Source organism: Pantherophis guttatus, chromosome 7, assembly GCF_059756535.1.
Source record: "Pantherophis guttatus breed Tessera chromosome 7, ASM5975653v1, whole genome shotgun sequence".
NCBI classification, from domain to species: domain Eukaryota; kingdom Metazoa; phylum Chordata; class Lepidosauria; order Squamata; family Colubridae; genus Pantherophis; species Pantherophis guttatus.
This window is the reverse complement of record NC_142069.1, coordinates 78508387-78528349: the sequence shown is the minus strand read 5'-3', so window position 1 is coordinate 78528349 and position 19963 is coordinate 78508387. Positions and strand designations below refer to the sequence as shown.

The window sequence follows — 19963 nt, the reverse complement described above, 5'->3', positions numbered from 1 at the left end:
TTTTAACACTGATCAGCTGTAGGACGGCCCTTTGAAGCCCCGCGGCAAGAGTTTAAACAGTTTTTTTCCCTCTAGTCATCAGCTGGGACTCAGGAGGCAGCAATAGATTGGGGGTGGGACCAAATAAAAGGTAAGAATAACGTGGGGTGGGGGGGAGGGCAGGGGGGAGAACCGGTTCGGTGATGTCATATCGTCACCGCTACCGGCTCGGCCGGACCGGACCGAACCGGGAGGAACCCACCACTGGCATATAGGCCTCAAACACACACCTCTTTTCCCACAATTTGTTGTATTGCTTCTACTGGCTAAAGACTAGAGTTGAATTTTAAAAATAATTCTTCAATGGCTAATCTGGCAGGTACACTAAAATGCTGACATGTTGCAGTAGATTTGACAAATAAATATTATACCTCTTAAAACATGGATTTTATCCACAGTATTATTTTTACTTAGAAGTATCATACTTGCCTCTTAGGAACTGCTCTCTCACTGGAATCCAATCTGAGGAAATAGATGAGCTCTTTGCTAATCAGGTAGCTAAAGTGTGCAGGAAACACACCACTGTAGTAACGGGGGACTTTTAACTACTCTGACCTTAACTCTGCAGGGAATGTGATATCAAACAACTTCCTGACATGAATGAAGGCACATATACACGTCCCAGGATAATGTTGCAGGATCCAATCTGGGTCGCTCACTAGGACCAGAGATTTAGTCTTCCAAGCTTTAGGACTTGTGCTGGAACCCATCATGAGGGGACTTGAATTCCCTGAGGATGGGCTGACCCAGACTGGATCCTGCAAGTTCCTGACATGGCTGACAACTTTTATCATACAAAAGATAGAGGAGGGAACAAGAGGGACAGTTATACTGGACTGATTGATAGGGATGAAATGGTTGAGGGAGAAGTTACAGGAACTTTGGGGAAAAGTGACCATGTCATACTTGAATTCACCATAATGCAACCACAGATATCTAGTCAGACTGGTGTTTTAGACTTTTAAGAGAGCTGACTTAAACAAATAGCTGTTGAACAAGAGATTCTGAATGTTCTTTAAGGGTCCCCATATACAGTGTATTCCAGAAATCCAGTCAGGAGGTAAGCAAACCTTGTTTGACTATTCATGAATACAATTTAGGAAAGCGTGCAATTGGTTAGGGATTATCTGTATCATACCAGCTTCTTTTTCTTGCTTTCTGGATAGAGGTGCCTCCTGAAATGTAAGCCTGGGTTGAATGTTTCATTTTATCCTGAAATGTGTTCACTTGGCTTTTCTGTAGCTTTCTGGAGTGGCTTTGATGTTACAGACGTGGAGATGCTAGAGCCTACAACAGGGATGAAATCCAGCAGGTTCTGGAGAACCAGTAGCGGAAATTTTGAGTAGTTTGGAGAACTGGCAAATACCACCTCTGGCTGGCCCCAGAGTGGGGTGGGAATGGAGATTTTGTAATATCCTTCTTTTAGGAGTGGGGAGAGAATGGAGATTTTGCAGTATCCTTCCCCTGCCACGCCCAAGCCACACCCACAAAATCGGTAGTAAAAAAAAGCTGAATTTCACCACTGGCCTACAAGCTTTAAAGTGTGACTCCTGGTAATATGTTCATACAAATTATTCAGCAACAAGATGAGACTGCCTTACGTTTGCCTTCTTTCCGGATTTTTCTTTTCATTTTCTCAGCCAAGATTATAGTCTTGAAATTCCCAGAAGCCTCTCATCTAATCAGGACTGGTCCTGCTCCTTGACTGAATCCCAGTTAAGTCTGCTAGTCCCAACAGCCGAGGTTCAAATTTATGCATTTCCGAGCCATTTGGTTGCAAACGTTTTGTCACCATTCGAGGAGACATCATCAGTGCACTTTGAATTGTGCTCGTTGTTAGAACACTTGCCTTTAAATACTTTTTTATGTGATGCAATTTAGTATGAATGTTCGGATACTTCTGAGTCATGGTCTGATTTCAGACTGTTTGGTTGGCCGGCTGTTGTTATTGAGATTAGTCTGATTTCTTTGTGAGCCGATTATCAATTGTCAACATTCTTCCTACCTGAATGAAAGTTAAGGGTGGAGGACAGTGGTGGCTTTCAAATTTTTTTACTACCGGTTCTGTGGGCGTGGCTTGGTGGGCATGGCAGGGGAAGGATACTGTAAAATCTCCATTCCCTCCCCAATCCAGGGGAAGATTACTGCAAAATCCCCATTTCCTCCCCATCAGCTGGGACTTGGGAGGCAGAGAATAAATGGGGGTGGGGACAGTCAGAATTTTTACTACGGGTTCTACGATCTACTCAAAATTTCCGCTACCGGTTCTCCAGAACTGGTCAGAACCTGCTGAAACCCACCTCTAGTGGAGGAGGAGAATAAAAAAAATCAAGTCACGGCCATACTCGATGCTGCAAAATTGCGCGATATCTCGAAAAAGAAAAAAAATATATCTAGAAACTTAACGTCGATTAGCAGCTGGAAAAATAATCGTGACTCCCATTGGCTAAAGAGAGGAGGCGGGATCGTTACAAGAGCCTGTAGTACAGTGGACTAAAGCACTGTTATTAACATCTGCTGCTTGCAATTACTGCAGGGTTCGAATCTCGCCAAGGCTCAAGGTTGACTCAGCCTTCCATCCTTTCAAAGGTAGGTAAAATGAGGACCCGGATTGTGGGGGCAATAAGCTGACTTTGTATAAATATATTCAAAAAGTATGAAGGCTATTGCTTAACGAATTGTAAGACGCCCTGAGTCTCCGGAGAAGGGAGGCATATAAATCAAATTAAAAAAATAAAATAAAAAAAATTATAAAAGGGATCCAATCAGAAAAAAATCGCTACAGATCAGGGTCGGAGCTGGGAGTCCTTGGTCCTCCCTAGCTTGGAAGTTAGCTTGCAGGCGTTTGGTTACCTAGCCGGGTAACAAAAACGTGTGTACAAGTCAGAGAGCACCGAGAACCTCCTCTGAAGGATCTTCCATTCCCACCAAGATCAACGCGACACGCAACCACTAGTCAAAGTCCGGGTTTGCAGGTTCGCTGCGCGCATGCGCCGTAGCTCTCCTCCGTGGAAGTAGGAAGTCGAAGCCGATTGGTGGCGAGGAAAAGCAACGGGACGGGTCCCTTCGTTTAAAAAAAAAAAAAAGCAACAGAAGCGTCTAAAAGCGGGGCGGATGCGGATATCCTGCAGTTTTCGCGGCTGTCCAATCGGGAGGGGGCGCTTCTTCGAGGCGGCCAATGAGAGCCCGGACGAGAACGGCGGAGGCCGTGAAAGGAGTTCTTCGCCTCTCCCAACTGAGGCAAGCGACGGGAAGGAGGAGGAGGAGGGGGGGGCGGGGGCTCGGATCGGAGTCGCTTGGCTATTCGAGCTGCCCCGGGGAAGCCGCCGTGGAGGCGAAAGGGCTGAGGCGGACCCTCCTCTTCGCCGCTTGGAGCCGGGGACCGAGGAAGAAATACAAGATCCTGGAGGACGCCAGTAAGTCAGCGAAAAGGGAGATCGGTTTCCTGCTGAAGAGTTGGGTTTTTTTTTTCCCCCATTCAGCCTATAGGGAAAGATGAGTCGCAGGCTAGTGGGATGGATCTGGGGGTGGCGGAGGCTGGCCGGTTCTCCGAAAGGTGTGGGGAGTGGACTCTTCCCACTCGCGATCCTTCTGTGATCACCTTTTGGTCTCGTTTTTATTTTCCTCCTCCTCCTCCTCCGCCGTTGAAGGAGTGACTGCCCTCTGAGTAGGTCGAAGAAGAAGTCGATTGGTTCAAGGTCATCGGCCAATGAGCCTCGCCCAAGGCGGGAGGGCGGATCGAGGATCCAGCTTGCCTGGCGGGTGGGATTCAAAAGCCCACCCTCCGCCAGGAGGAGTGGGATGGGTGGCTGACCCATCCCTCCGTTTGTGGGAACGGATCGAGATTGTGTGCATGCATGCATGCATATATATATATGTATGTATGTATAGGACTGCACATATATATATATATATGTATATATGTATGTATGTTAGGACTGCACACTATGTATGTATGTATGTATAGGACTGCACACTATATGTATGTATATATAGGATTGCACACACACACTTATATGTATGTATGTATGTTAGGACTGCACACTATATGTATGTATGTATAGGACTGCACACTATATATAGGACTGCACACATGTATGTATGTATGTATGTTAGGACTGCACACTATATGTATGTATGTATATATATATAGGACTGCACACACACACGTATGTATGTATGTATGTATGTATGTTAGGACTGCACACTGTATGTATGTATGTATAGGACTGCACACACACATATGTATGTATGTATGTATGGATGTATAGGACTGCACATTCAGCCATGCAAAATTGCCTGGATGACTTTGAGTCAAGATTCATTTCTCACGGAGTGGTTTAAAATAAGGGAGAAAACTCCTTCAGGAGAAGATGGGGTGGGGGTGGGGGGTAAATAAAGGATGAAAACGAGAGAAAGCTAAACACCAAGAGTCTTCTGGCATCTAAGAGAAAAATGGACAAGTCTCCTTTAAAAAAAAATGTTATTAGTAAAAACTAATGAGAACCGTAATAATAAAGATTGGCAGGACAGGTAAGGTAGTCCTCAACTTGCAGCAGTTCATTTAGTGGACCATTCAAAGTTACAACAGCAGTACTGGAAAAAAAAAGTGACACATGACCATTTTTCACGCTTATGACCATTGCAGCATCCCCATGGTCATGTGATTTACATTTGGATGCCTGACAACTGACCATCACATTTTTGACAGTCGCAGTGTCCCGGGATGATATGATACCCTTTAGCAATCTTCTGACAAGCAAAATCAATGGGGAAACCAGATTCATTTAACAACCGTGTTACTAATTTAAGATTCGCTTAACAAATGTGGCAGGCAAAGTCATAAAATTGGGGCAAAACCAACTTAACGAATTTCTCACTTAGCAACATAAATTTTGGGCTCAATTATGGTTGTAAGTTGAGGACTGCCTGTAGTCTGGTTTGGTTAGAAAGGATTATAAATTAGTATTCATCGATTTCATAACATTTTCCTTCTTACCTGGAATATATTGGACGAATGCCCTACCTTGTAATGTGATGGTTGCTCTGGAATTGAAGCACTTGCTCACTGCTCGTTCTTTACTCACATTTCTGGTTACTTTAACCATGATTCATTGAATTATAAAATTATCTGGGTTCGCATGACACACCAAATGACCAAGAGACTGTGAGTTCTAGTCTTGGCTTAGGCACAAAGCCAACTGCGTATCCTTGAGCCAGTCACTTTGTCTCAACCCTAGGAAGGAGGAAATGGCAAACCACTTCTGAAAAACCTTTCTGAGAAAACTGCAGAGGCTTGTCCAGGCAGTCTGAGAATTGGGATGCTTGAACAGAAAAAAGTTTTCCAGGCAAAGTTGTAGATGTGGAGATAAATAAAGTAGTAATTATATATCTGGAATGAGGCACATTGACAATCTGAGAAGAAACACCTCCTAGATCCAAAATAAATCCTACAGGTTCAGGATACGAAGTAATGTTTAGATATTTGGTGGAAAAACATCCTTGTTTTGATGAGAGCCAAACCATGGAAAAGAAAGAAAAAAATTGTATGATATTATTCATGGTATGGCAAATAGGGTAAAAGAATACACACATGAAGAAACAGAGCAGTGAGCTATCTTGATTTTGCTGATCATAATTATTCATTTTATATTAACACAGGGACTGTCTGTCTTCCAATTCTTGTTATGGTTACTAAGAATGATAAAGGGAGTGGGTTCCTATTGAATGCTCTATATTTCATGCCATCAACCATGGGATCCGTCTGGGATATTTGACTAATGTGGAATGTGGAGACAACTTCTTGCAGTGCTATCTATAGGTAGTGATATTGAGGGTTTTTTTCAAACTCTTGTTCAATAGCAATTTGAAATCCTGAAAGTTCTGTGGTCCTTCATGCTTTTTATATCTAGACCGAGTTGTAATTCTAACATATACTATGAAGTGTTAAATGAACTCAGTGAAGGATTAAATATGAATGAATAAACTGAGGCTTAATCCTGATAAATTGAAGATCCTGCTTGAACAGCAGCAAATGGATCAAATTGGAAATAGAAATATAACTCTTTATGGAATAATCAGTTATGTTGTTTTGAGATTCTCTTAAATCCAGTATCTGTTCTCTCCCGCCCCCTCTCCCCCCCACCCCATGCTTCTGCCTGCAGTCATTTCTGAAGGTGAAATTGAGCACAATGATCTGATTTAAGGCACTGTTTATTTACCTACTGTTTATTAAAAACATGACAGTTGAATCTCTTCTCAAATTCTGCTAAAACAAAATTGATTAAATTTTGTTATATTTAAGTGTAACATGTAAACCTTATGCCTCCTGGTACTGTTTGGAAGTATGGGTATTGTTGCCAAATTTCTCTCTCTCTTGCATAGAATCTTGCATGGGGCTTCTGCAGGGTGGATTTGATTTAAATCAAGTTGATTTAAATCACAATTTAAATCATGATTTAAATCACTAGTAAAAAGGCTGGATTTAAATCAACTCGATTTAAATCATCATTTTTAAAGAGCAACTGTCATCTCTGCTACTCCTTTGACCCACTGTTGACTCACAGATAGTCTCAGTGTTGCAGAATATACAGCCTCATGCTACATCACTAAGCTCCATTTCATGCTGAATAAACTGAATTATTTATGTATCTTAAATAGAAAACTATCTTACGATAGATTTTTACCCCAAAAGTTTTTTATTAAAATAAATTAGATAAAAATCAAAAAAATCCGATTTAAATCAAAAAAATCCGATTTAAATCAAAAAAATCCGATTTAAATAAAAAAATCTGATTTTTTTTATTTATTTTTTTAAAAACATTGATTTTTATCCACCCTGGGCTTCTGTGCTGTTTTGACTACAGTTCGGTGTACCAGTTTTTTCCTAAATTACTTTTGGTCAGAATATCCAATATATTGCCCCTTTTCAGTGTGTCAGGCTCTACTATGGGCTCCCCTCAGCTAGAGAAATAAATGTTGACTTTTGTGTAGAAGCTGTCTAATCAGAAGCAAGGTAACAAACCAGAGAGGAATAAGTACCGTAATATATGTGTTTCCCCAAAAATAAGACCCTGTCTTATATTTTTTTGAACCACAAAATAAACGCTTGGCCTTATTTTCAGGGAGGTCTTATTATGTTGGGGCGCGTGGAACAAGATGGGGCTCCTCTTGCTGTCTTACCTGATTTCCAACTCTGCGTTTAAATATTTTCGGGGAGGGCTTATTTTCAGGGGGAGGCTTATTTTAGCGCATGCGCTCAAAAACCCGATTGGGCTTATTATCAGGGGATGTCTTATTTTCGGGGAAACGGGGTAATAGCATTACAGTAAGGAATGCAGAAATGGAAAAGAACATATTCATATTACAAATCATCATAGCCTGGGCCTCTTGGAATAACCAGGCTTTTATAGTTTTCTTGAAGGTCAGCTGGGTCAGAGAGAAACCGACCAAAGGGAATACCAGAGAACAGGTTCAGCAATAGATAAGGCATGACCCTAAGTTCTCATAAGAATGACACTTTTGTTTAATTTAATATTTCAACATCGCCAAGAGAGATATGGAAGATCAATGCATTTCTGGCCCAGATGTACGTCGGGAAGAGGCATGCTTCATTCTTGGAGGCAAACTGGGTCTGTTTAACTCTTTCCCCAGATGCTTCTGCTCATCCTGAAGGCAAAATCCACAGCAGACATTAGTGCTTTCAATGAGCTGAGACTGGCAAGGATTCCAATATCCCATTGACTGTTATGAATTTTTATTCCCTTTGCAGCAAATTTTAGTCTTGAGTGCTGAGTTGCTTCACTTGGATGAATAAAAACAAATGAGATTATGCAGCTAATTAAAAAAAAAAAAAGAATGACACTTTTGTTTATAGAACCCACAGCACACCAACTCTATCTGATCTTATAGGGTAGACAGAAACGATTGGAGATGAACAATCTCTAAATATCTACCCTGTTTCCCCGAAAATAAGACATTCCCTGATAATAAGCCCAATTGGGCTTTTGAGCCCATGCGCTAAAATAAGCCCCTCCTGAAAATAAGCCCTCCTCAAAAATATTTAAATGCATTCGCAGCTGGTCCCCGCCATTTCCTCTGGTTTCCTCCATGTGCCCCAAAATAATAAGACCTCCCCGAAAATAAGGCCAAGCGCTTATTTCAGGGTTCAAAAAAATATAAAACAGGGTCTTATTTTCGGGGATACACATAGGGCTCGGTCTTGAATGGCTTATATAGATGACCTGTAGCACTTTGATTTGCTCCCAGAAACCAGCTGGTAACCAGTTAACAAAATAGAGCCATCTAATAAATATATTGAAGGCTGCCAGTGTAACATTTGCATGGCTTCATTCTGGGCTAGATAATGCTGTATTTAAGGGCAGTCTATTTAAAGGCATTAGTCCAAATAAGAGATAGTTAAGGCATGAATTATTGAGAAAATGGTCTGCTAATCCCCGAAAAGACACAGTTGTTGTACAAGATGAATCTCCGCAAAAAAATCTCTGCCTGAATGGTTGAGGATTAAATACAAATACTGGCGAGTCAACCAGTGCCAAGGAAATATGTTGTGTAGGTTTTTTTCCTCATATAAAGAGATTGGTAGATTTTGTAGATGCCATTAAGTCATTTTCGAGTCCTGGCAACTCCATAGATAGATCTTCTCCATGAGGAAGCTTCCCTAACCTGTTCTTTCAGGCCTCCCAGAATCCATCCACCTTGCTCTTCTTTCCTTTGATCTTTTCCAGAGAGTTGGGGCTATGCAGGATGTGTCCAAAGTAGGAAAATTCAACCCTGATGATTTGTGCCTTGAGTGAAAACTCTGGGTAGATTTGTTTGATAATCCATCGGTTTGTTTCCTTGGCTGGCCAAAGTCCATCATTCACTTCCATAATATCTGCAGCTTGCATGATTTTGGTGCAGTCATGACCACAGCATTTGAATAACTTTTCCAAGGGCTTTTTATGGCTGTTGTATATCCAGTGCTGGCTTGTGCATATTTCTTGATTGCCTTTTCGCTTATTGTTGAAGGTTGAGCCTAAAAGGCAGAAGCTATCCATCACTTTTGATATCTTCCCTGTCAAATCACAATGACAGTTTGACAATTAATTGTCAAATGAATGAGGATGAAATGAGTGAATAGGTGGAGAAATGAGAAGTAGCAATTGGATGGAATTGATGAAACGTTTAACAGAAAAAAGTTGATATATGAAGCAACTTGGTGGAAACGAGAACAGTTTTACAATGTATAACGAGGTGTAATATTTAGCGTCTTTAATGGCCATTGTAACCAGGAGGTCATTATTACCCTTCTTTTTGGCTGACCTTTCTTCAGAAACATCTAAGAAAGTCACACACAAAAAATATCGCTAACTATAGCTCTTAGAAGTCATCTGGTTCCTCCCTTATGCTATTAATTATTTATTGTAGTAAAATTTTCTTGCAGTTTTTAAATTATATTTATTGTACTACTGATTTTTTTCTTGTCTTTGCTTTTGCATGCAAACTTTGGATGGAGAGGTTTAGATTTAGTTGTATTTCCTGTACTTTTTCTTATCTCATGTCTTTAATTTCTTTAGCTTACTATTTTTACTCCTTTTCTGTGCTTTTCATAATATTGTTTAGCCCGAAAAGAAAACTGTATGACCTATGCATGAATGTACAGTGAAAGCAAAGGACAATAATTATGTCTACGGTAAGAACATTATTGATTATTATAAGCTCTTGATCAAGCCTTAAAATTTACAAAAAAATCCATTCTAAACTATCTCTGGGAAAGGAATTTCATGAACAAGGTGACACAAGCAAAATGTCACAAGTATCCGATAATTTTCATTTTGGGGAGAAAGTAGGTTGGTAGATTGATTAAATGAAGAGCATCAGTGAATAAATTACATACATAGAATACATACATACATACCGTATTTTTCTGACTATAAGATGCACTCCCCCCCCCCCAAAGTGGGTGGAAATGTCTGTGCGTCTTATACAGTGAATATTGCGGTGGGGGAGGGGGGTTGGTGTGGTGCTGATCAGCTATTCTAGATGGTGAACGGGCGGCGGTGAACGGGCCACGGCGGCGAGTGGGCCACAGCGAACGGCCTATGGTGGCAGCAAACAGGCAATGGAGGCAGAGGCAGATTTTTTTTTCTTGTCTAACTTTCTCCTCTAAAGTTAATGTGCGTCTTATAGTCCGGAGCATCTTATAGTCCGAAAAATACGGTACGTACATACATACAAAGCAGTATGTTGAAAGATAATAGAAAGATCTAGAAAGACATGATCAAATTGATGAGAGGGAGAGATAGATGGTAGTTTTATTGGTATATAGATATGATTGGAGCTACAATGTTTGGATGGAAAGACATGGAGAGGTATAGTGAATGACATTGCATAGTCTAAATTTAGTGATACTGTCTTTACATTTTCATTTTGCACTGAAAATATATACGTATATCGAAATTGAAAACAGGCCGCAGAATATGAATAGACGAGGTGACGCTTCTAGGTTATCAAGTATTTGGAGACCTGCACTGAGGGAAACTCGGGTCTTAACATCAGAGGATAGGCCGAGATCCCAACAGGCAACCAGTGGTGTTGTAATGCCTGCCAGAATCCTTCCCTCTTTGCAGATGATAGCTAGCAATAGGGAAAGGGAGAGAACCGAGCCAGAAGATAGGCTGAGATCTCAACAGGCAACCAGTGGTGTTGTGATGCCTACCAGAATGCTTCCCTCTTTGCAGTTGACAGTTAGTAATAGAGAACCAGAGAAAGCTGGGCCTTTAACACGCAGTCAGGCTGCAGCTATGATAATAAAGCAGGAGAAAAAACGGCTGCCCTCCAATCAGGACACATAACCAGCATATGTCAGCAGCAGAGATCAGAGAAAAGCGACAACTCCGACCTCGCAGCATACCCACAGCTTCTAAACTGAAAGTAGGGGCCAGATGATGACAAGTTAGAGATCTTGTCGAAACGTTGCCAAAAAATCCTTTAAAGTATTGGTTAGGATTTTAGCCAGAGTTTTAAAAGACCTTACAAAGTGTTTTGTTAGGATTTTAGAGGATTTTGAGTTGGGATTTTAGCCAGGATTTTAAGATTTTAAGTATTTTAACTAACAGACTTTTAATGACGCGGGAAAACACCCGAGATTTTAACTTTTTACATATATATATATATATATATATATATATATATATATATATATATATATATATCACCATATTTGCACCACATTTCTTATCCTTCTATTGTGTAATCAGAATACTGAAATTTTTTACAGGAAAACCCAGTCATTGAATGTATTGGGAAACTATGCTCAGGAGGAAGGCCAGACATGTTACGTATTATTATTGCACATACCATTTTCTTTCTAAAGACATTGCACAAAATGGGAGGATTTCAAACAGTGCATCCATAAGGACCTCTGGAAAGACAGGCCAGTATTAGAAGAAAATTCTGAGTTCGAATCTAGACCAAAGTCCTCCATAGATTATTTGGAGCAAAGTTTATTTCAACAGCATAATGTGCAGTATAGGGATCGAAAGCTTGACTACCCAAGTTACATTTCTCAAGGGTTTACCTTTATATCTTTTTTTTGTTGTTGTTGTTCCTCCGAGCAACAGAGCTTGCCAATTAGGAATTATGGGAAACTGTAATTAACTGGATGGCCAAAAAGAGGTGTTCTGGCATCCCCTTGCTGAGCTTGTGGGTTTTACGAAATCAACTGGCTTCCTGTTAAATATTGAGGCTGGAGGTGGCTGTCAGAGGAAGGGATCTTTAATTTATTAATTGGTGTAATCTCTGATGTCCTGAAAGAAATGTTTAATTGAATGGCAGTCCCATTTCTCCAGTTTCATCCTCTTTGTGTGCCTTAGTGTTGACCTTGGGTCCATGTTTGGGGAATTTGTGTGTGTGTATGTAAAAGTAAAGGATTTCCATATCCTGAGGGAATTTCTGGTGGTTCTTATTGAGTTACTGATATCTGCCAACTTCCTATCGGTTTCATCCAAAGTGTCAAACTTGGCCGAAAGGCTCAAGTTGTTTCTTTGTTTTGTGACTTTGGAGTTTTCTGGGGTCAGGCGTGGACAAGGTTAGTGTCCTAGACTAGAAGATGTGGAGGATTTTACCATCTAACAGGATTCCATACATCTGAGTATTAGCATTTTTAGAAATTATGTACCAATTAGCTTTTGGTAACATCCTTTAAAACACTGTAGTTGCCATGACAACGTCAGAACTCGGTTGGGAGTTGGAACCAGGACCGGGACCGTCCGACGGGGATGGCACGTCTCCCTTGGAATGCTTGGAGAGGCCAGGGTCTGGGGACAATAATGTCCCAGGCCCCTCAGGCATTGGGGGAGGTGGTCGGCTGGACAGAGAGCTGCCTGCCCTCACACAAAGGAGGATCGGCTGCTGACAGGCAGTGGTGCTGATACGGCAGCAGATCCCCTCTGATGAGGAACAGCTGCCTCCTCCATTTGATCCAAGGGCATGAAGAGAGGAGCTTAGGCAAGCCCAGGGAAGGACTGCAAGGCTACTGGGGGGGGGTCATCCTGCACCTCCTCATAAGGAACACCTGGTGCGGGTTGACTTAAGGATAAGCTGGGAGGGGGGGGGAGTTCTCTTTGTTAGGAACAGTGATTTGTTTTGGCTTACACTCCCCCGGCTTTGACTCGTGGCTCTTGCCTGTGGCTTACCTGTGGCCTTGCGGCCTTGCCTTTCGCTTTGTGGATCTGCCTTGCCCTTTGTACCTTGACTCTGGACCTTGCCCTTTGAGCTTGCACCTTCTCTTTGGACTTTCTTTATTGTTGACTGGCTTTTGTTTGGGGGACTGAGGGTCGCTGCCTTCGGGTTAGTTTGGGGTGGAGCCTTACCAGCTGTTGTAGGGTTATTTGTTGTGGCCTTTAATCAAAGCAATAAAGGACTCTTATTGATTCCTGCCTCTGCCTAGGAGGCTACCTGGGTCAGAACAGTAGTATCTTAATGTGTGATGCAAATCTATTTCATAATTGGGTTGAAAGTCCAGGGATACATTACAGTTTAATGGTTTGACAGACCGTAGAATTTTTAAGCAGTTGTAACTAATTTACCAAGTGTTTTGCATGATATTCTGCTCTACTTGGATATAAGCAGTTACCATTGGCAGTTATAAAAGCTTGTTTTAAGATCGATACTATTAAAGAAAAGGTTTATTCCATTCTCAGAAGAACACCAAGCAGATTTATTATGTTCCTCAGAAAGACTGAAATTAGTGCCAGTCTATGAACTAGAGAATGTCTAGGAAAATACCTTAATCTTGTGTAAGAACAGTTTGCAGTCCAACTGGAAAGGCAGGTTAGCATTTCCTGTATCTTGATTTAGAGCCTATGACCTTCATGTTTAGTTATGTGAAAACATACCTCCAACTATTCTTGTACATCCTGCAATAATTCTGCCATAGTCTTTGTGAAAACAATGATAGTTAAAATGTTAGAATAGACTAGAATGAATGAGGTGGAAGGGACCTTGGAGGTCCTCCAGTCCAGCCCGCTGCTCAAGCAGGAGAACTGTTGTATGGAGATAATATTGTATGGAAACAATGGGTAGCAGAGTGTTTTTTAATCTGGAAAATTATGCAACCTAAGAATGTATCAGTAATATGAAATTAAAACAGTGAAATAAAAATCTGTACCATCTAAATATTAAGTGTGCCTTAACTATATCACTAATAAACTAATAATTCATAGCCTTAAATTACATTAACATAATGATTAGCATTCAAATTAACTTAATTGGACTTCCTAGAAATAAAATGAGCTGATAGCCAGTATGGATTTACCAGTCACTCAACCTAAGCCAAACTTCCAGACATAGAATATGAATAAAATGAAGGCAGAGTGGAAAAATATTGATTGTAAGAATGTTGTAAATCAAGATTGCGCGCGTACACACACATACACCTATAAATAAGTGGAGCTTGCAACAAAATAAGGTGGATTGACTCTGTTTATATTTTCTAAGTTAGTTTTGACTAATCCCCTGTGTATTTCAGTAAGTTTTTTTCCCCGAGCGTCACTTGATTTTATATCTTTGAGATGGTAATCAGACTGTGTTTTCCAAATCTAGTGCCTCATGACATACTTTGATATTTGCACCTCCACACTGAGGGATCTAACCACTGAAATAGAATGCTGGCTGACTGGTTACTTAGTGGGATGTTGGGCTAATAAAAACTGCTGATTTTTAAATGCTCAGACTTTGGAGAATATAAATTATCACTAAATTATTGTTATTTTTGTTTACTTTTAAAAAATACGAGTATTTACCAGAGATAGAATATAGAAAATTGGCTTGCTCATAATTCAATGAGCTGAATTACAACATGTTTATTTGTTTGTTTGTGTATGTATGTATGTGTGTGTTTGTTTATTAACTTGTTTCCCTGAAAATAAGACATCCCCTGATAATAAGCCCAATCAGGCTTTTGAGCGCATATGCTAAAATAAGTCTCCCCCTCCCGAAAATAAGCCCTCCCCAAAAATATTTAAACATAGAGCTGGAAATCAGGTAAGACTTGACTGGAGTCTTACCTGACTGGAAATCAGGTAAGGTTGACTCAGCCTTCCATCCTTTCTAAGGTAGGTAAAATGAGGACCCGGATTGTGGGGGCAATAAACTGACTTTGTATAAAATATACAAAAGTATGAAAGCTATTGCTTAACGCATTGTAAGCCGCCCTGAGTCTCTGGAGAAGGGCGGCATATAAATCAAATTAAAAAAAAAAAGATAAAAGGGATAATAGGGATAAAAGCCTCCTTGAAAATGTTTGCGGAAAAAGAAATGACTTTACTACAGGAGTGGGCTTCAAAACTTTTAGCAGGGGGTTCTCTGACCGGTTGCTGGATGGGCATGACTATGTTGGCCTTGGCCTAGTTGGCCTCCTGCACCACAGCGGGGAGGGGGGGTGTTTGCCCTCCCCGGACTTTGGAGCCTTCTCTTGAGCCTCCAGGAGGGCGAAAACGGCCTCCCCAGGCTCCGGAGGTCCTCTGGAGGCCAGAAATGGGCCCATTTCCAGCCTTCCCGAACTTCCAGTAGGCCCATTTTTCTCCCTCCCCGAGCCTCCGTGCGTACCCTGCACTTAACTGCATCCAAAACAGGCCACGTGGGGACTCCTGGGAGGGGCGGGGTCAGCCAGGAGTGGGATTTGGGTGTTGTCCAAACTGCACAGATCTTAGCTAGAGGTTCTCCTGAACCCCTGCGAACCCCCAGCAGCCCACCCCTGGCATGTACTATAGACTATAATCAGAGAAAATAGATGAACACTGTTAATCAGTTGAGCTATGCAGGGAAGACACCACTGTAGTAATGGGGGACTTTAATTACCATGACATCAATTGGGAAACTAACTTTGAAGGGAATGGGAGACCAAACAGGTTCCTGACATGCCTAACTGACAACTTTGTCATACAAAAAGGAGAGGAGGGAACAAGAAGGACTGCTATACTGAATTTAATCCTACTGATAGGGCTGAAGTGGTTGAGGGAGAAGAAGTTACAGGAGCTCTGGGGGAGAGCGGCCTGTCATACTTGAATTCATCATAATGCAATCACAGGTAACTAAACCAAGTTAGAGTAGTATTTTAGACTTTAAGAGAGCTGACTTCAACAAGCTAAAAGAGAGGCTAGGAAGGAGTCCATGGATGGCTATCCTAAAAGAAGAAAAACAGTTGAAAAACTTCCTATAAAAACGAGATAATGAAGATCAAAGCAAAAACAATACCACACAAAGAAAGAAAAAACAAAAAGACCACATGAGACTGGCATGCTTGCACAAAGAGTTCTCTGGCAAATTGAGTGATAAAAAGGTCATATATATATATATATAAGGTAAAGGTTCCCTTTGCAAATATGTGCTAGTCGTTCCCGACTCTAGGGAGCGGTGCTCATCTCCGTTTCAAAGCCGAAGAGCCAGCGCTGTCCAAAGACGTCTCCGGGGTCATGTGGCCGGCATGACTCAACGCCAAAGACGTACAGAATGCTTCCCACCAAAGGTGGTCCCTATTTTTCTACTTGCATTTTTTATGTGCTTTCGAACTGCTAGGTTGGCAGAAGCAGAAGCTGGGGCAAGTAACGGGAGCTCACCCTGTTACACAGCACTAGGGATTCGAACCGCTGAACTTCTGACCTTTCGATTGACAAGCTCAGCGTCTTAGCCACTCAGCCACCATGTCATCCATATAGATAGGTAGGTAGGTAGGTAGATAGATGATAGATAGATAGATAGATGGATGGATGGATGGATAGATGGATAGATGGATAGATAGATAGATAGATAGATAGATAGATAGATAGATAGATGATGGATGGATGATAGATATTTGGGCTATTTGTTGATATTCTGTTTCTGTACATAAAAAAAGCAAAGAGGGGCTCAGAACTAAAACAGAACATCAACAAATTGCCCAAATCTGCAAGGACGGAATCAGGAAAGCTAAGGCCCAGAATGAGCTAAAACTAGCAAGTAGTGCCAAAAATATAATAAAAGCTTCTTTCAATAAGTCAAGGAAATGATCAGTCTGCTAACGGGAGCAGATGGCCAGAAGGTGACAAGCAGCAGGGAGGAAGCAGAACTGCTTAATTCCTCCTTTGCATCTGTTTTTATTGAAAAGGGAAAAGAAACAGCCCAACCTAAGTGTTCTGCCCCAGCTACGGATCCCAAAGAACACAGCACACACAAACTCTATACAAAGCTTATTTTACTCAAATAACTTACTCTTTATCATTCAAAGGCTGTTAATGAACTGTCTTAACAGCCTACCAGTATTCTAAGATAAGGTAATCACAGTCTTACTAGAGTTGGCAGAAAGCCCAGAAGCAATTCTGCAGACGCGAAGGAGAGTGAACTAAAGTTGTTCTCTACAGCTTGTTGCAAGCAGCGTTCCTTCTTAAATAGGCTAAGGGAGTGGCCAATTAGCCCCAAGCCTTACTCTCGAGGAGACCTCCTCCTGAGGAGCCGCTCCTGCCTTTTGACAACTCTGCGCGCCCGTGCATCGAGAAGAGGCTCCTCCTCTTCTTCCTCTTCACTTATGGGAGCTTCTGAAGGTTCTGAAGGCCCTGGCTGAATCCCCGCCTCTGGCACCACATCTTCTCCAGCCTCCTCACTGTCCGACTTGAGCGCCAGCTGCACAGGCTGCTGGTGCAGCACCACACCAGCCTCCTCGTTGTCGGAATCGGCTACAATCTGCACAGGCCGCTGACGGGCCACAACACTAAGAAGCACGGAGAGGGATAGAAAGAAATAGGCAAGTCAAAATAGGCAAAGAATTAGTAAGCTAATACATATCTACCATGGGTGAGTACAAATCACCTGACCCAGATGGTTTACTTCCCAGGGTTCTGAAGGTGCTGGCAGTTATAATTTCGGAGTCATTGAGTGTTATGTAGCATACAGGAACTAGCCGTGAACTGGAAAACAGCTAATGTGGTTCCAGTCCACAAAAAGGGGTCCAGGAGAGTACAGGTAGTCCTCGACTTACAACAGTTCATTTAGTGACCGTTCAAAGATACAATGTCACTGAAAAAAGTGACATGACCGTTTTTCAATAGTTGCAACCTTTGCAGCATCCCCATGGTCACACACTCATGCATGCCAGTTGCCAAGTGTCCAAATTTTTATCCTGTGACTGTAGAGGTGCTGCAGTGATCATAAGTGCCATTGTAAGTAAGATTGTAACTCATTTTTTTTCAGTGCTGTTGTTTGTTTGTTTGTTTGTTTGTTTGTTTATTCAGTTTCTATACCGCCCTTCTCCCGAAGGACTCAGAGCAGTGAACAGTTAAAATAACATACATATAAAATGTGAATATAAGATGATTAAGCCAATTTGGTTCATCGGTTAAGAATTTTCAGCATAAAGATTTAGAACAATTAGGAGAGATTTATGCCAGCCCGGCTTGGTGAAATAGAAAGGTCTTAAGTGCACAACGGAAAGTACGAAGATCTGGGATCATTTGTATCCCTGGGGGTAACCTGTTCCAAAGGGTAGGTGCCCCCACAGAAAAGGCTCTTTCTCTGGGAACCACCAGTCGACATTGCTTTAGTGATGGCACCCTGAGGAGGCCCACCCTGTTAAGTTTGAATGGTCACGAAATGAATGATTCGTAAATTGAGGATTACCAATATATATATATTTCTGCTGTGTCCATTATGCATGTGCTTATTTATGTGTAAATTTGTGACCAGTCCTCGCATTTACAACGGCAGCGTTCCTGTGGTCATCTGGCTGACTCTCAGGCTCTTCCAATGAATGAGTGTTTATGTCTCTTGCAAGCATCCTGTGGGTCACATGATCTCCATTTGCACTTTTCACAACTGGCTTCTGACAAGCAGTGGAGAAGCTTGTAGCCACACAGTTATGAATATTTCATCCCTGAGGAGGAGAAATGCCCTTGGCATCTGTAAGATATATTTGATCAGTGAGTCATTTCTCTTAATTCCAATGGATTAAAGCCTTTGGAGCTACAAAATTATCTTTGGAATGTTTGCATAACCTTGAGATAGTGCTTACTTTGTTTTCTCTAGGCAATGCTGTAGGATATTTGTTTTAGTGAAATATTTCTTTTAATTACCTAATTACTTACATTCCAGTTGCTCCCATAATTTTAAATCTAATCAGTTGTTAATGAATGGAAACAATCTGCTCTAATTTCTTTGAGTTCCCCATAGACTATAAGCCAGATGAATGATATTTTTAATGTTCATTAAATAAAACAATCATATCTCTACGAAAAACTAGTGGTCCGAGAGTTGAACCATCTTTCCAAAGTGGGTATATTTTATTTATTTATTTATTTATTTTTTGGAGGGAGAGGAAACAAGCAAGTGCAATAACCTTTGATCAAAGACTAAGGATACTATTTCTAGAAATATTTCACTAAAAATATTTAGAAAAGGGAGGTTAAGATACCCAGTAGAGTACGTAAGCATTAAAAATAGTTAAGCGGAGGAAAAAAAATGATTGTGTGCTGCAGAAAGAATGACTTCATCTTGAGCCACTGGGATTTTAAGGCGTCAACAAGATATTATCAAAATGTGCAAAGATGTGCAGTTTCGAATCATTTGCATAAGTGAAACACTGTACCATCAAGAAACCATTTTAAATGTATAACAAATTATTAATATTCCCATTGAAAACCAAGCATCCACATCTTGGACAATAGATTTTTTTTTTTTAATTGGAGGCAATACAGGTAGTCCTTGATTTAAACCATTCATTTAGTGACTGTGACTTTGATTTATAACCATTTGTTTAGTGACAAGAGCCATGGTGGCGCAGTGGTTAGAATGTAGTACTGCAGGCTACTTCTGCTGATTGCTGGCTGCCTGCGATTTGGCAGTTCAAATCCCACTAGGCTCAAGGTTGACTCAGCCTTCCACTTTTCTGAGGTGAGAAAAATGAGGAGCTAAATTGTTGGGGACAATATGCTGACTCTGTAAACCACTTAGAGAGTGCTGTGAAGCACTGTGAAGTGGTATATAAGTCTAAGTGCTATTGCTATTCAAATTTACAACGGCACTGAAAAAATTGACATAACCAGTTTTCTCACTTATGACACTTGCAGCATTTTAATTTTTTTATTGTATCTCAAATGAAATACATTGTATTTTGCTGTGAGAAAACATGAAGTGAAATCCTGAAATTAAATCCTGGTTAAAATACAATTTTTCTTTTAATCAGTTACCATGTTTGAAGAAACTGAAGTGACTCATTACTAGTTTAATGTTGATGCTTCATTATCTGCTTGTTAAAAAAACTGCCTTCTACAAGCAGAAATTGTTGTGGAATAGTGTTGCCATGACTTCATAATATTTTCCTAAATATGCTTATTTTTATTTTGTCATTGCATAGCATTAGTGCTGGGAACAGGTTTTAGTATTAATTTATTCT

General features: G+C 41.0%; 1 protein-coding gene across 2 annotated transcripts in view; it reads left to right on the top strand.

Annotated features, from left to right (window-relative positions):
• Positions 1-3166: 3166 nt before the first annotated feature.
• PACSIN2 (protein kinase C and casein kinase substrate in neurons 2) overlaps positions 3167-19963 on the top strand; it is a 43867-nt gene continuing 27070 nt past the window's right edge. Inside the window, exon 1 of one of the 2 annotated variants that reach the window (XM_034442043.3) lies at positions 3167-3455. The gene's annotated coding sequence lies outside the window, so the exon portion shown is untranslated. The remainder of the gene's footprint in view (positions 3456-19963) is intronic. The other variant, XM_034442045.3, reaches the window with a different exon arrangement.